This window comes from Lepisma saccharinum, chromosome 8 (genome assembly GCF_977018435.1).
Source record: "Lepisma saccharinum chromosome 8, izLepSacc3.1, whole genome shotgun sequence".
Lineage (NCBI taxonomy): Eukaryota > Metazoa > Arthropoda > Insecta > Zygentoma > Lepismatidae > Lepisma > Lepisma saccharinum.
Genome location: NC_139236.1, coordinates 58,529,228 through 58,546,603, shown reverse-complemented (window position 1 = coordinate 58,546,603; position 17,376 = coordinate 58,529,228). Strand labels below are relative to the sequence as shown.

The 17,376-nt window shown below is 36.9% G+C and overlaps 1 protein-coding gene across 1 annotated transcript in view; it reads left to right on the top strand.

Annotated features, from left to right (window-relative positions):
- Nucleotides 1–17,376, top strand: part of LOC145991805 (growth hormone secretagogue receptor type 1-like) — a 100,304-nt gene that overhangs the window by 78,714 nt on the left and 4,214 nt on the right. The window lies entirely within an intron of this gene.

The following is a 17,376-nucleotide window of genomic DNA, read 5'->3' as shown; positions in this document are numbered from 1 at the left end:
AGATACAAGAGGGCTAGAGAAACGGAGAAAGAAATAAATAGAGACAGGAAAACAGACAGAATAAATACATAAAAGCAAAGATAGAACCTTTGAAATCCAGAACCATCGATGCAGAACGCACCTCCTTCACCCACAGTAACAAAATTTTCTGGCGTTGCCACGACACACCATCTGACTACTTGGAAATGAACACTAAAATGAGCAACACGCATTTGTCAATGGTGTTTATTAAGATTCCGTCAATATACCGGGTGTTCCGTTCAAATCTCCCTAATTTCAATTAATCGTAGAAAAGAAAGTATGAATGATAGAGCAATGAAATTTCAGAGAATTGAAGAAAAACTTATAAATTTTATTTTCCTAAAACTAATACACACTAATACACCTCCACATGTGCCCCATTGGTAGCACGAACAATATCCAGTCTGTACTCAACTTCTTGCCATGTTCTCTCCAACATGTCCCCTGTTACTGTTGCAATCGTATCACGTATGCGGGTTCGTAACTCTGGGATGTTATTCACTGGAGTCGCAAACACACGATCCTTGACGTAACCCCAGAAGAAGAAGTCCAGCGGAGTGAGGTCAGGTGAACGTGGCGGCCACTGTATCGGTCCATCGCGTCCAATCCAACGATTAGGAAATGTCGAATTGAGGGACCTCCGAACTTCCAGACTCCATTGTGGGGGAGCCCATCTTGTTGGAAGATGATGTCCGGTTGTAGAGCAACTACCTGGGGGTACACAAACTGCTCCAACATGTCCAAGTACTATAACCCTCTGCCCACAAATGTACTAAATGTGCTGGTAACATTGCAACTGATGTCATACCTGGATTTGATTGGCTGCTATGCTCAGAGCCGCCAGGAGGAAACGAGCACGGCTGGTCTTGAGGCATCGGTCACGGCGGAAAGAGCAGTGTAGCTCTGACTGTAAACGTGTATGGTAAGTGTGGCGATATGATGGGGAATTTACGTAGTGTGGTTCCTTTAAAATTCTATAGTTTATTTGTTCATTTCTTTACCCTATATTAGGTTTTTGTTATTCTAAACTTTAATTAAATTAATATTAGTTTGGGTATTGAGGAACCTATTCTTAGAATTCTCGGTCGTATGGCCGCATTCACTATACACGCATTGACCCCTAATTACTTGTCAATTTAAGTTGTAGAATATAAATTTCAGTTGCATATCATACAGTTGTGTGATTATGGACATATAAAGAAAGGGAATTTATTTACTTTTTGATTGTTACAATTCTATAAAAGTACTTTGCACTGTTAAAATAAAAAGGAAAAGATCTAAGTTTCTGGTTTTGAATTCGTAACTAATTTCCTAGAATAATGGACTCTGATAACAGCTTGCTTTCACTGTGCCTCTGTATGGTAGATCCTGCTTTATGCAGTTGAGGTTGCGCGTGTCGAATATGAGTAAATGGGCCTTTTTTACAGCTTAGTTGCAGTACACAGGGCCTGTTACTGTATCTTCATTGAAAACAAACGGACCGATGATCCTGTCCTTCATTAAACCACGCCAAACATTCAATTTTGGGCTATCGCGCACATGTTCTCTCTACACATGTGGGTTTTCAGATCCCCATATCCGTACGTTATGCCGGTTGACAATCTCCGACACGTGAAACGTTGCTTCGTCTGAAAACAAGACGTTGTCAAGGAAGTGAGTATTCATGTCGATACGCTGCAGAATTTCAATACCAAATTCTTTGCGACGCGGCTTATCATCTGGCTTCAATTGTTGAACAATATACACTTTATATTGATACAACCGAAGCCGCTTGTGCAGAACTCGATGCATTGTTGTTGGAGGCACATTGAATTGCCTAGATGATTGGCGGATGGATTTACTCGGGCTTCTCTGAAACCCCGCTCGAATTTCTTCCATCTTTTCCTCCGACACACGACGTGGAGTTCCACCAGATTGTTTTAGCACACTGCCGGTTGTTAGAAACTTACTAAACCACAGCCTAATTGATTTAGCATCAGGTGCAACTCTTCCGTACACTCGTCTGAAATTTCGTTGTGTTGCAATCATAGATTTTGTCTCAGCATATCACACCACTGCCTGCGCGCGTTGTTGAAGAGTCGCCATTCTTATTTATGCGACCGTGACGCTGCGTAGTGAGCAAACGGACAACTTCAAGTCATGAAAACAAAACTTGAATATCTGGCCTTTCTTTTGGTGTTACAGTTATTTCACAATTCTTCGTACTTCGTTCACAGTAATTAATTGAAATTAGGAAGATTTGAACGGAACACTCTGTATATTTCCTCAGGGTATATCTGTTAAAACCGTCACTGCATGCACATTTCCTTTTCATTTGGGAGGCAACGTCCTGGGATTACAAGCAAAAATCTCAGGTAGCATCCAATTCCTGAAGGTCAGAAACCTTCTTCTCCGAATGCAAAGCCGCGGGACAGAAAGGAAGGAAGATGAAAGAAGGCGAAGAGGAAATGAAAAACGAGAAGAGGACGATATGTTTACGGTCGACCCGTCGTCGAATTCGATTCTCGTCCTCATCTCGACATCCGCTTCTCACACGCGGCTTCCGCCCCTTGGTCGGAATGGTTCTTGGCAGGGGGAATCCCGAGGGAACGCAGGGAATCGGCAGTCGGCTTCCTGGAGAGGCCACTTGCAAACCACTGCTTGCGGAAGGAAAGGTATTTGAATCCGCTTTTGCGGAAGAACAAACAAGAAGCTTATTTTCTTTTCGCTCCAGAACTGTCTAATATAATTTATTTGGTGAAAGCTGCTGCTGAGTTGGTGTTGTAAGTCCACTTTATGCACAGTAAGGCTAATCGGGACTGGATCTACAGTTTAAAGTGGAATCCGAACCACTATGTGCCTCCACCAGGTATCGAACCCGGGATCCTTTGATTGCAAGGCGACGACGAGTTGGTGAAAGAAGACCATTATACAAATTTATAAAGTTGGTACCCACTGCCTGCAGTAGGTAGGTACGGTGGGATCCATAAGTATTACCAAGCAAATTGTTTACTCCCTTTGTTTTATGCAATGAGAGCTCCAACAACTGACACAAAACATCAAACAATCTGCTTACAACCTCTGAACCAGTATACGTAAAATTACACTCCTTAAAAATACGTAGGGTGAAGATTAGAGTATTGCATTGGACCACTTCCGCTCGCTCAAACTCGATCGAATCTCCCACGCTCGAGCGTGATTCGCTCGAATATATATAATACTCGCGTACTATCGACGTGACCTTTGGCCACGTCTTGTACGCTCGCATGCGTGACCTTCGGCCACGTTGTGGGCGCAATCATGTTATAGATCGTTTTCCACAATGATCTTAATGACTTTGAAAATGTCTGCATGTTGTATTGGATGATGAGGAACATGTGTACAAGTTCGCTAATTTGAAAAGTTTAGAAAGTAAGTTTATGTGTGTATGGGCTCTAATAAGGTACAAATATTCAAAACATTATTGTCTATTTTCTTAATAATGAACTGAGTAAGTAATAACCGTCTCAATAATTAGTTGGATGTTTTGCATAAACGAATTTAATAGTGACACTAAATTGAAAATGCAATATTTACGTCTTTTTGTCATTTTCACATTTTTGAACGTAATTGGATAATAACCGTTTTTCGTCATTCCACCAAATTCCTACCTTGCGTCTGTGAGAAATTCTGACGCTCGTATTTTGAAATACGAAATGTCTAGTATAATTCACTTACACTAGTTTTTGGGGGTGAAAATAAACTTTCTTTAAGTACTCTAGAAACGTCCGTTTCCATGGTGAACAACAAGTACGGCAAAATCTCTAAATAATTGTTTGTTATCATGCCTCTAAACATTTAGTTGAAAGAAGCACGATGTAGATAATATTTTCGCGCAGTTTACCAATATATACGTAATTGTATCTGGGCTGAAACTCCTTATTATGTAGATGTCACCCTTGTTTGAGCAACCTTTTCAAAACCATGAGTTGGTTCAGCTGTGTGCTTTTAATCTGTGAGAAATATAATGTATCTCGACAATTCAGAATTGAAGGAAACAATGTGTGCAAAAGAAATGCCCGTGGCAACGGTTGCTAAGGACGTGAAAAAAGGGCATTTTCACCCTTAAGGAAGGGCCGTTTGAATGATTTTTTTTAATTTTCTCGGCCTTTTGGGACGATTTCATGTGGGGTCGTTATCGGACATGTTTCGCTTCCGGGGCTTCCTTCATGGAGAACATTTATGTCAGTGAGTCAGTCAGTGGTGGGATTGGGGCTTTATATATATTGGACTCGCGCACTTCCATTGGCCACGTCTCGTGCGCTCGCCGACGTGTTTTGCTTATTTGAAAAGTTTTCAATGTAATGTTATGTGTGTACGGGGTCTAATATGGTACAAATATTCAAAATTGTCTATTTCCTTTGTCATTGACACATTTGTAAACGTAATTGAAAAATAATTGTTTTCCACATTAAATTCCTACCTCCCCTCTGTAATAAATTCTGATGCTCATATTTTGAAATTTGAAAAGTCTAGCATTTCGGGGTGAAAATAACTTTCTTTACGTTCCCTAGCAACATCCGTTTCCATGGACAACAACATGAACGGCAAGCTCTAAATAATTGTTTGTTATTATACCTCTAAACATTTAGTTAAACAAGCTCGATGTAGACATTTTCGCATTGAGTATACCAATATCTAATTGTATCTGCACTGAATTTCCTTATGTAGATGTCACTCTTGTTTGAAGCACCTTTTCTAACCAGGAGTTGATTTATCTGCAAGTTATTTATTTGTGAGAAATAATGTAGTTTGACAATGAAAACATGAATGAAACAATGTGTGCAAAAAAAATCCCCGTGGAAACGGGTTTCTAAGGACATGAGAAAAGGGCATTTCACCCTTAAAAAAGGGCCAAGTGAGCGATGACGCAGTGGTAGTGTCGTCGCCTTGTAATCATAGGGTACCAGGTTCGATACCCGGTGGAAGCACATGATGGTTCAGATCCCACTTTAAACTATAGGTCCAGTCCCGATTAGCCTTATTGTGCATAAATTGACCAAATAAATGAATCAATCAATCAAACAGATTTTCTCTCTGGTGTAATTTTGACAATTCAATATCCGAATTAGTTGATCAAGATCCCCCCCCCCCCCTTGAACACTAAGGCACGATGGTCCATAAAATGGAACATGAAATCAGAATTTGCATTATAAAAGGTTTTTGAATATTGTCATCTCTTTCAACAAATCGTCGTTCGCTAGTGTTGTTACTAGTTATCTTGTTCTCAGACCGCATTGATAGTAATACGATACAAAATATAATTGTTAGCTTGTATTTTCACACGGGTGCAAATAACAGGCAATGCTATTTACACATTTCAACAAACAAACAACGTAAAAATGAAACCGACAGAAGATTTACGATTTCAAGACCAGAAACGTGACATAAAATGAACAAGACACACAAACCCGTTTCAAGACCATCGAAACAAATTTAGAAAATATGTGGTAGTTGGTTTGACATAATAATGACACTAATTTGAGAAGTTACAAAATCTTAGGTGCAGTGGCTTAGCAACATATCGCGAGGTCCTGGGCGAGATTTGAATGCAAGGCCCCATCATTCTTTAAGTTTGAAATATCAATGTAAATCGATACACAGTCATCAAGGAAACGTCAGCAAATTATCATATTTATATAATAGCCTACAATAATAATTAATTTCTGACGAAAATTATATTTAATAGTACGCGACAGAGAAATTTACACTTGGCAGAGCTATAGTAACACGCTGCTGGAATTTTCATTAACCAAAGTAGTAGTAATAGTACGTTTTTTAAGATGTTCTTTAGGCAGTAAGATAACTGAAATATCCTTAAGTGTGCTAAACTTTTTTTTAAAAAAATCAGAAATACAAAGTAAGAATCTTGAAATATAACCTATATATTATTTAATGAGTCGTTCTTTGTTTCCTCATTTCGAAGTTTGTAGGATGTAAATGTCACAAACCATGGCTTAAGTAGAAAATATGGAAGGATGCACATAAAATGTCAGTGCTTGATAGAGCGGGGGGAAGGGAGTGCGCTACATCACAATCCTGTCTAGGGGCCCAATGTATCTACCTACAAGCTCTTCTACACAATCGGTTTCAACATCAGCAAATCTTAAAACGATAGTCATTTGCACAGTAAATGTGAAATGTTTGGTGTAATCAACTGATACAGCTAATTTGACTTTTTTTTTTAAATTAGCAATTTTGACTTTTTTTTAATTAGCAATTTTGACTTTGTTGCACATAAATTGTACCAGTTAACTTTGAATTTTAGGACTTAGATGATAATAATAACTGTGAATCTCATTTTGTTGTTACGTCTTAATGTTCTTGTAATATTAAATATTTGACGCAGTGGCGTAACAAAATCGTAAAGTACGCGTCCGCAAGAAATAAACTTGGGTCCCTCAAGTACAGTCAGCTTCTTCCAGGAAATTTACGTAATTACTTAGAATGGCTGGTTGTGGCTGCACTTACATTAATAACTATACAAATCGATGCTCTAACTCTGAATTTTCACATATTACAACATATCTTTCTTTGACATTTATGTATTCAAAAGAAGAAAATACAAATACTTACTTATCCCTTCCCCCAAACAGAAGGCAGTACAGGATACAGAGAACACTGGAAGTTAGTGTAGAGCTATCAAGGAGAAGAAACTTTCCTAAAGCACTTGATTTCAGATTTAAGCACATTCCTGAAACATAGAACTTGATCAGGAAATTCGGAAGATAAATCATCTTCGTGCCCGTTACAGAGGGCAATAGCTGCGTCTGAAGTTGTAGGAACGAAGGAAGAACTGCTAATATTATCCATACCTTTCTTGAGTTTAAAATACCAGAAGCATTTAAATGCCCCATACTTTGCTCCGTGGCAGTTTGAGGTACTTTACCATTAACATATTAAAATCGGGTAGGCTATGCAAGGTCACGACACAGAAGAAAAATGGATAAAATTGTCCAAGCAATTTTTGCGTTGATGTTTCACATGAGAAATTAGAATTATTTTGACTTTTTCGGGGCCCCTTAGGCTTAGAGCTCCCACCCACCTCTGATTTGACGTATTCATTCAAATTATAACGTTAAACTAGAATATAAAGCCAGTTAAAAAGGTCTTCATTTTATTGCCCACAAAAAATAGCCTTTTCTATCTTTCTCACTTCCATTTATTACGTTTTTCGTATCAACCTCATAGGACGCGAGGCCCCTATATGCGCGAGGCCCAGGGTGGTCGCCCACTTCGCTCACCCCTTGCTACGCCAATGATTCTACAACCTCAAGGCACCTGCGCCTAGCAGAAATTCAAATATTTCCATGCGTAGTGAAATATAATGGCCGCTGGCAACACTGACAGTAGTGCTCGCCGTCTACCTGCAAGAACTACATCGAGTCTCACGGGTCTTCTTAAGACCCGGGTAATAGAAAAGCCTGGCAGGCATCGAAGCCTGTGCAACACTGTGACGTGAAGCTCGCTTGCGCGATGTCGAACACCTGGGCTTGATGTGCGTGTTGCATATTATTGTAGGCGCGCCTCCTCGCAGACGGGTTTTCTCCGGGTCTTGTGCAGGTCTCTGTTCCTGGTAGTGAACCAAAACTTCCGTGTTAATAGAAAAGAACAATTGTCATTGACATTCATATATTTTTGGTTGCTTAACGTCGCTTTTCTACCTCTCTAGGTCAACCGCTATTATGATGCTCCATGACATACTTAAAATTCGAACCTAGGGCCCTTACATTCGTGAAATGCCACGCTAACCACTTCCATACAGAGGATATGAAGATACTGAGGGTGGTACCTTTGATATGTTTGAGTTCTTGTTGTAAGTCCACTTTATACACAGATAGGCAAATCGGGACTGGACCTACAGTTTAAAGTGGGACTATGTGCCTCCATCGGGTATCGAACCCGGTACCCCGTGATTACAAGGGAACGACTTTACTACTGCACCGTCGGGGAGGCCCTTTGATAATAACGCCAGTGCTTTCTTATGTTTCCTTCTTGATTTTTTTCAATCACGATCTCATCTTCGCCTTCGTTATCCTAGTGTGCATTTTTTCCTCGCTTTTCTGCAACTTCAGGCAAATAATTACGAAGATGAACCCTCCAAGAAACGCCCCTGGCCAGACAAAGACTCTAACCCGGAACTATCGGTGGCGAGATTGTGAGTCGATCACTCAATCTGGGTAAACACATTGCAAATTTATGAAGCTTTAATGATTTCACGTAAAAACAAAAATAATACAACACGGTCAGCCTGATGCTTCCGACCGTAAAATATGTGTTGTAAAAAGTAGAAACAGCTAAAAAAAAAAAAAAAAGTATATTTAATCGTTGTGGAGTTATATATGTAAAGCAAAAGAAAAGAAAATTCTTGTCAGGCCATTTCATTTTAATATAACCTATTTATAACTTTAATAAAGCCTATTTATTTATTTTCGCAAGAAGCATTCTCAATATTACATTTGAAAGTTACATTGCTGTCAGTGGAAAGCATAAATTCGTCGTATGAGAACCATGGGGACGTAACAAGAACGTATTTATGGGGGTCCAGGAGGTCCGGACCCCCCCCGAAAGATTTATCAAGTATTTTAATTAAATAATGAAAAATTTATTCCTTTAACCGTTGTTATATAATTTCCTCTGAACTTATTGTAAGACAAGGATTATACTGGGATAATACGGATTTGAAGGACAGGAAGGACGTATTTAGGGGATTCAGGGTCCCGGACCCCCGAAAGACTTACCAAATACTAAAATTATGTAATGAAAATATTAGCATTTGTTTCATAATCGATGGTTATTAATTTCCCATGAACTTTTTAGAAGGCAAGAATTATTTTTGGATCATACTGCTTTGAATGACATTACAAAGAAGATTTATGTACACTACTACTCAAAATAATATGCATAAGATATTAATCAGAAACTTACTTTTCTCCAACTACATGTAACATCATTTTTGTTATTCATCTATTTGATATTAATTCACTGCCAGGGCACTTGTTTTTATGTAAATTATTACTATGTTAACTACAGGTAAGCTACGTAACGAATATGCGCTGTTATATCTATATTCTTATGCAGACTTTTTACCTATTCGTGTAATATTAATATAATATTAATTTATGTATTATAATTACTATTAATTTGATTTAATATAATTATTTTAATTTAAACATTATTATTATTTTTGTTATTATTATTATTCCTTAGACACTTGGTTCGGATCACCCCCAAAACATATTTCTAGATACGTGCCTGGGACGTAACACCAATTTATCAAATTTTCAAGGGATAGGAAATAATGTATTTTTAGAGATATGTTGACTATTAAGAAGAGACAGTGAATTGGAGATATGTTACTCCACCTTACTCCTGAAGATTAGAGGTGGAAATATGTTGATCTGAATCTAAATAGAGCTCTTGAGAGGAGAAACGTTAAACGAACGAAAACCGTATTTGGGAGTTGGCTTCCTCTTGTGCAAATACGAGGAATTGTACGAACATTAAATTGTGCTCATTGAGATAATTTTTATTGGGAACCATTTATTCTTCTGCTGTGACGAATGTTATGTGCCAAACTTATGCAGAATTTGAACATATAACGACAGATCGATAGCATGCTTGTTAGGAGATTTGGAAATTTGCTTTAGCTTTTATTTTCTCTTCTAATCCTTTCCCGGGTGAATAGGTTTTCTCTTCACGGCCACCGGAAATCAAACGAATAGGTATGCAGTCGCTCGGAGAAAAGTTGGGTGTTTTTCCAACATTCGGAAAGCAACTCTTCTTCCATAGGCGTTTTAATTTCCATCGCCCTCACTAGCTGCAGCGATTTCTCAACTTTCAAACACCCTATTAATTTAATCCATGCCTGTGTGAATCGTTGTAGCGTATTGAGACACTTTCGTGGCTGGTATGAAAAGGTCCCTTTCACCAGCTGGTCCGACTTTTACGACAAGGAGAAAGAGTTGGATTTTGATATTGATGTTACTTCATGTCGTTTCTTTTCAGTTTAGAATAGGTAAGTGTCAAGGTTCGTGTAACAATCATTGAAATGTTCTGTTAATATTACCCAGCAAGGATAACTAAATATTGCGAGAGATTTATTGGGACAGAAGGGATATCAGAGGAACTCCATTCACCATTTGGCTTCAGTAGCGTGCCCAAAATTTTTGCAGAAGGTTGACTTATATACAACCGTTGTCAGAAAAGTTTCAGGACTGAGCTCGTGAAAATAATGTATTCAACTTACGAGCTAATGGTCCTAGGTCTTGTCAAAATAGTCTCCTCCACTATCTATGCACAGCTGCCACCGTTTCTGGAGGTCATGGAAGCAAGCAGGGAATGTTTCATCCTGGATGCTTCTCAGCACATCTGTCACAGCCGTTTGGATTGCTGCAATATCTTCATGACGCTTCTCTTTCAGCGGCGTTTTTACAGGGGAAACACAAAAATCACACGGCGACAGTTCGGGTGAATATGGGGGATGTGGTGGAGCAGGGATACGATGCTTTGCCAGATATTACTGGACTGACAAAGCAGTATCGGGCCTTGCATTGTCGTGCAATAAGAACCATTGCCCAGATGCCCACAAATCAGGACGGCGCCGCCGAATTGCTTAACGCAAACGTTTCAGACCGTGAATATAAAAGTTTTGGTTTATTGTTTGTCCTTCAGGTAGGTAGATATTCATGGTGCACCAAACCTTTTGTCTTTGCCACTCTGTGATCGTCTTGCACTGAATCTCTGCCCTCCAAAAAGCTTTGGTGTCATTGAAAGACACAGCTTCTCGATAATGCCTCGTCACCATATGCTTGCTGTATCATATTCCATGTTTCACTAGGGTTTTTCCTAGATTAACGCAGAACTTAATGTTAACTCTCTGCTCGGAATCAATGCCCATCAACAAGCCGAACAGTGGGTTGTTAAGCACAGCCCTGCCACCTTGTGAGTTTACATGGAAACACTTCCAAGGCCATGTCTATTCAGAATACACATCAGGTGACTGAATATCACCCATCACGTGACTAAATATCACCCATCACGTGACTGAATATCAGCCATCACAGATAAAGAATAACAAAATCAGGCCTGGAACTTCTCTGACAAAGGTTGTATAAGCATATTAATAGATATTTGAGAAGGATGTTCGCACAGCGCCATTCATATTCAAGCAGATTTGTTGTAGAAGGTCTGGTTCAAACAACTCCTCCCACCATTCTCTCTGAACTTTTCTGTGGTTATCATCACTCAACTAAATGTTGGAATTGTACATTTAACTAAACGTGCGGCCATGAAAATAGGCGGCTGGGCAAAATTGCGCTGGTGCCACATATGGGAAAAGCGAGAGCGGGACAAAAGTCGCTGGTTCCCGCGCACTGTGATGCAACGTCAACCGGGGTGCGTTGCCTAGTTCGAGCATCAGACCGACCTCTCTCCGGGGCACTTTCGAGTCCCATTCGATACAGAGCTGGTGATCGTATGAATTGAAAGTTCGTTACAGGCGCCAGAAGAGAAATGGAATCCCATATCTACACGTCGGTCTGCTCCTAAATCTCCGAACACACGGGGTTGTGCTCTGACGTGGCAACAGCGTGAACTTCTGCCATCCGCCTAATTTCTTAGCCGTGCGTTTAGGGACAATTCTTTGGGAACTGATTATCGTCGAATATTTTTTGTGCAATGAAAAGAGTATTTGTTGCAAGAATGTTTCTCTTTCCAACAAACAAACTTTACCACGACGCAAGGTTTAAATATATTTAGTGAAGATTTTTATTTTTTTAAATATGTATAAATTTTCATTCTTAGTGTCAAATCTTCGTTCTTCCTGCGTACCTTTTAAAATAACGTTTGTAGTGCGGGCACGCAGAAGGTTTCTATGATCCAAGTGGCGTTATGTGGAAAAGTGTTACTCGGCTCGTCCCATTCACATAAACTTTGAATATCTATGCTTCTGATTGTACATAGTTTCTCGAATACAAATGTCTATCTTCCTTTTATAGTGAAACACACAAACAAACTTAGTTTTCCGTCTGTTATAATAACTTTCAATACACACTATTGAAATGTGTCCTTTATAATCTGTGTTCTTGAAATAGTATAGTCTATGCTCAAAGAATACAAATTTAATATAGATTACTTCAGCAACTGTTATAGGATTATCTGTATTTTCATTTCATTATATAATGCAACTAGTTTCTTAAGCCTGTATTACGTAGCGATGAGAGAATAAAATAACATGAAATTTAGCTCCGTCATAGTTCATTTCTATTTAGATTAGTTTGTTTATTTCTGATTCTTGATTGTTTGTTTGTGTAGTGTCTTAGAATATCTATCTATGTTTTATTTTATAAAGCTTCCTATTTTCAGTTTCTGGTTTTAATTATCATCTATTTTTGTTATGCAATTTGTAACATAATATGCTTCTTTGTTAATAATTTGGGTTGAAGGCATTTTTAATTGCACGAAAACTAAAAAAGACACTTCTAGAGGCACATACATTATTGCCTCAAATATATTTAGAAAATGAACGTTAATTGATTGTTTACCTACAAAAACATATTGTCACTAATATTTTTTCTAGAACAATGAATAGTCAATCTTACAAACACGGAAATCTGATACATAGAATACAATCTCTGATAGTGGTATTAGTTTAAATATTAGTTCAGACGAAAATAGTAACATTTTATAAAATTCTGTATAAATACAATTTGAAAATACTTTTGATTCTATTTTAGTAATAAGAGCTAAATTTATTATTCCATCCAACTACCGAATATTGGCATAGAACATGTTTTTTTTTTTTTTATGGATATACTTTACCCAGTTGTGTTACATAACAATTAATGTAACATAGTGTTTTTATCTTTACAATTTTCTAGTTGGATAACTTCAATTCAACAAATTGCTTAACGTAGCGATTTAATACAATATTTGAGTCGACCGCTCTCTTTGAAATTAAATTACAGTAGTGTAATATTTAAACACATTTCTTACTGTTTGTTGTTCTCTGTAATCACATATTAATTTTCTTTTTTAATGGGATAATTATAATAATTCATAATAAGACGTCTGATACTATGAATAAATCTTCAATAGGCATACGTTAAACTTGATTTTTCTAAACAATTGTAAAATTTTATAATCTTTTTATGTGACTTTAGATGAGATGAATCACACCACACATTTGGTTGGTCATATTTTTCATGGCCAAATGTAAGTTGGGTAACACGGTAAAAGAAAAATATTCTTCGACTTAAGTGGATCCAAGAGAAAATCGTTAATATGTCAACGCCTACAATCAATAGGAGCCAAAGAAAACTAACATATTGCAAAATTAAAGATTTCAAGTTAAGGGCAGTTAAGAGATAAAACAATCTGTAGAAGGTAGTTTTATTTTATTTAAGCGAAGTGGCTGTAATCTAAACGAAAGATGTTTAATGCACGAAAAATTATAAAAACGCTGTGCATATTTTTGAACGTCAGTGCTTCAATAGCGACTTCTTGCATGATATTGTAAAACTCTTTATATTTTTTTTTATAAAATAATTTATAACCGTTCAAATGATATTAAACCGTTGGTGTTCTTAATTATATGAGTGTACGTCTAATACTGTTGGCGAGAATTAATTAACAATAAAATATTAATATACACTTTAATTCACTGGCTTTGTAGTTTTAAACAAACAAAATGGACTTAATAATAAAATGTTTTGAATAACTCATAAACCATTTCTTAAAGATCTTCTCAACCTTCATATCAATGTTTACTGTTTACCTTTATATATATATATATATATCTTACCTTTTTAATATAGAAGTCGTCTGAATGTTTCAAAAGTGGCATTCATCTAGTTAAATGTAATTTCTTTATATCCTCAACATCTTTTTCTAGGAATATTCTAATTGTTGCATGCACAATCTTAGAAGATTTCTATTAACTAACGAACTGATGGTGTAGGTTATACAGCCTACACACTTCCTTGTGTTTCAAATAACATAATGTTCGTGTACAATGCACACTATTTTACCTTCTGGTAAGAGATTTTTCAGAAACAAGCAACCTTGATTTTCCTGTACTGAACTTCGTGTTGTAAATGTTACTAAAACTCCTAGTTTCAGGTCAAAAATTGAGGCATAAGTGTGGAACAAAGGAAATCTAATAATATTAGAAGTTTGTGCAGTTGTGGTATATAACAAACAATATACTATAAAAGAATAATGGAAAAGTACGTCGTGTCATTTGCGTTGTGAGAATGCGTTCACTATAACTTCATATCTAAAGATTTTAGGAAACGTAACTTTCATTTTAATGGAACGCGTTGACTATTCCTCTAAATTCATATTATTGATGCGAAAGCGAATACAGAAACGACATTGGTTAGCAAGTGCATAGGCTACCAAGTTAATCCACACGAATTACATCGTCAAGCATATCGGGGAAATCAATTCCCAGTATCCAATATACGGTTTCCAGGAAAATCCTCACTCATAGACTGCTCCAGTCTGTAATCCACCCATTCATTAACGTATACGCTACTGCTATCACGTATTTGGACAGCACATATTCGAACCTTCATTTTTTTCAAATTAGTTGAACCATATATACTAATCCATCAAGATAACTACATTTGCGCAGTAACGAACGCACAAAAATGCAGAGGCAAGCATAGCTGATGAGAGAAAAATGTGTCACTTCTGTTTAAATGTTAATATTTTGAAAGCACGCCACGTTATTAAGAACTAACATTCAGAAAATATTTTTGGCTTAATTTGACTGTTCTGCTTCAATCTAGGATTTGTTACTACATTTCTTATTGTACGTCGCTCTTCAATCTCGTTAGGATACTTGCAAGAATGAGGATGAAAAATGTATGAAGATGATGAAGTGATACTCACAAATGAATGCACATCGCCGTGTCAGGACTTAAATCTGGGTCCATCAGTTTTATTTCAACGTATTGATCAGGAATTGCAAAATCGCTCTCTATTTTACCAAAATATCTATTACTCGTGTATATACAGAATCGAATAACATTAGTTCTAAATATGCAATTTGTAGTTTGAAAGTGCGTATGAGAGGAATGAATTTTTAGGCACGGACAGACAAGCCGTGTTCGTTCACTACTGCTATTAGCGCAAATATATGAATGCATACGATTCATTAATACCATTACTAAGTAGTGTTCCCCATTAAATCCACAATTTAAAATCTATTTTCTATCTTCATCACGCTACGACGCCAGGGGTCCAGGGTTCGAATCCTGGCCTGGGCTTGGATGTTTGTGAGTGTCCATTCATCAATTTCATCACATCATCACTCGTCCTCATCTTCGCAAATTAGCCAAAAGTGGCACAAGAAGCGAAGTAAAATAAAGCAATTCGATCAATCAATCAATCTATTTTCTATCTGAACGGCCTCAAAGGGTTTACTTCGGAAACATTTCTAGGTGGCCAATATTTACATCTATACAACATAATATGTAATGTAAGTATAGGTTCTGTAGACAAGATATTAAATGAGCACATTAACCACTTTCCTTGTACTCTACTGGAATCTGTACAGAATAATACACTTCCATATTTCGTAAATTTCTTAATAATGATAGTTTTTAGATGTTGCCTTTATTGGTATTATTTAGTTTTAAGGAAACTCTGAGAATGCGTCTAAGTAGTAAGAGTAAGATGACGTATTATATTATTAGCTTGGTAATTGGTACAGAGGTACGCGACATGTATCAAATTCAAATCTGTTGTTCGTAAACGCATATTTCACACTAATAAAACGTATTACTCTTGCATACGTTCATAGTCATTTAGATACAAATGGTTTGAGAAATATAAGATCTTTTGAAATTTGAAACACCATTTTTAGTTTCTGCTTATGTATGACTTCTGTTCCAAAGCAAAGCAACAACATTAATAAAGAATAGCCATAATTAACAAAATGTAATGAATAAACAGATCACAAGATTAAGTGCTAGTTTCCTCATACTTTAGGAACCAGCAAATACTTAGAACAGAGAAGAGTCTAAGTACAGCAATGAATTTATTTAAGCAGTCGTTTTGAACGACTGTTATGGAAATTTAAGATTAATGGAATGTGGTATATAACTGAAATATTAATTTCCTAAAAAGTCGATATAGATAGGTGAATGACTCTCAAAGAAATATAAGCGGTGTAGAAACAAGGAAGGAGTTTTTATTTATTATTGAATAATTAAAATATAGTAAGAAGCACATATGATAATTTCACGAAACATAGCAAGGCAAATAAATAGAAGATCTTTTGTTGCAAGTGGATGTAGACAGTAACTCTTAAGGTGGTTCTCCTAATTTCCTAAGCGATAGATTATCAGATATAGTAGAGTATTATAAGTCATTTGTGTATACTACGAAGTAAGTGTACGAGTCGTAGGATAGAAAAAAGGGGAAGGTAGGGTGGCCAGGGCGTAAGGAAGTACCCTAAGCGTTGCACAATAAGGAATAAGCGATCTGGCTTATTATCAAGTCAAAGGAAAAGATAAGCGTTCGAATCTTAATTGGTGAAATGTAAAATGGACTTGGTCTTAAGTAAATTAGTAGCATTTTAAGTTCGGATATCTGAAAGATATTCCGATAAGAAACAAAGAGTTTGCTGTCGTTAGGAGCATTGAGTTAATAAACGAGAAACTGAACGTTTGTAGATTTAGTTACAAGGGAATGTGGACAATAAATATGTCTCGAGTAGAATGGTGAGGGCTATGCACAAAGTTAAGAAAACTAGAATTCATCATGAGATTGAGTTGTAGGAATTTCTTACATACCTCACAATTATTGAAAACTTATCTTCACAAAACCATACTTCACAATTATTAAAAACTTATCTTCACAAAACGTAACTGCATCGCCATTTGACAATTACAGGATGTACACCATAATGCAACACTATTAAATTTAGGGAACGTTGAACTTTCTATAGGCGTGTAAATTTAGTATTGAATTATAAAGCTTTTCAGTTAGTATCATATTGATCCCAATAATTAAATCTGTGGTATATTACGTGTATTAATTTGGATGATCATTTTAAGTAATATTAATGAAAGTTGTTTCTCTTATGTTGTATAGATGTGAAAATTTGCCAATTACGTTATATGAAAGATAATGAACTTCCTTCTCTGCGGCCACTCTAATGCTAATGAAAAACAACGACAACACTTCATTTGTCCCTTAATATTATTAACTTACACTGTGGAGGCATAGTAGAATGGATGGGCGTTAAACTTTCCAACATACGTCTGTCTAAAGTTAATACCAAAGAGGTTCCGCGGCAAGCCATTCTTCAGTCTTCAGTAATGA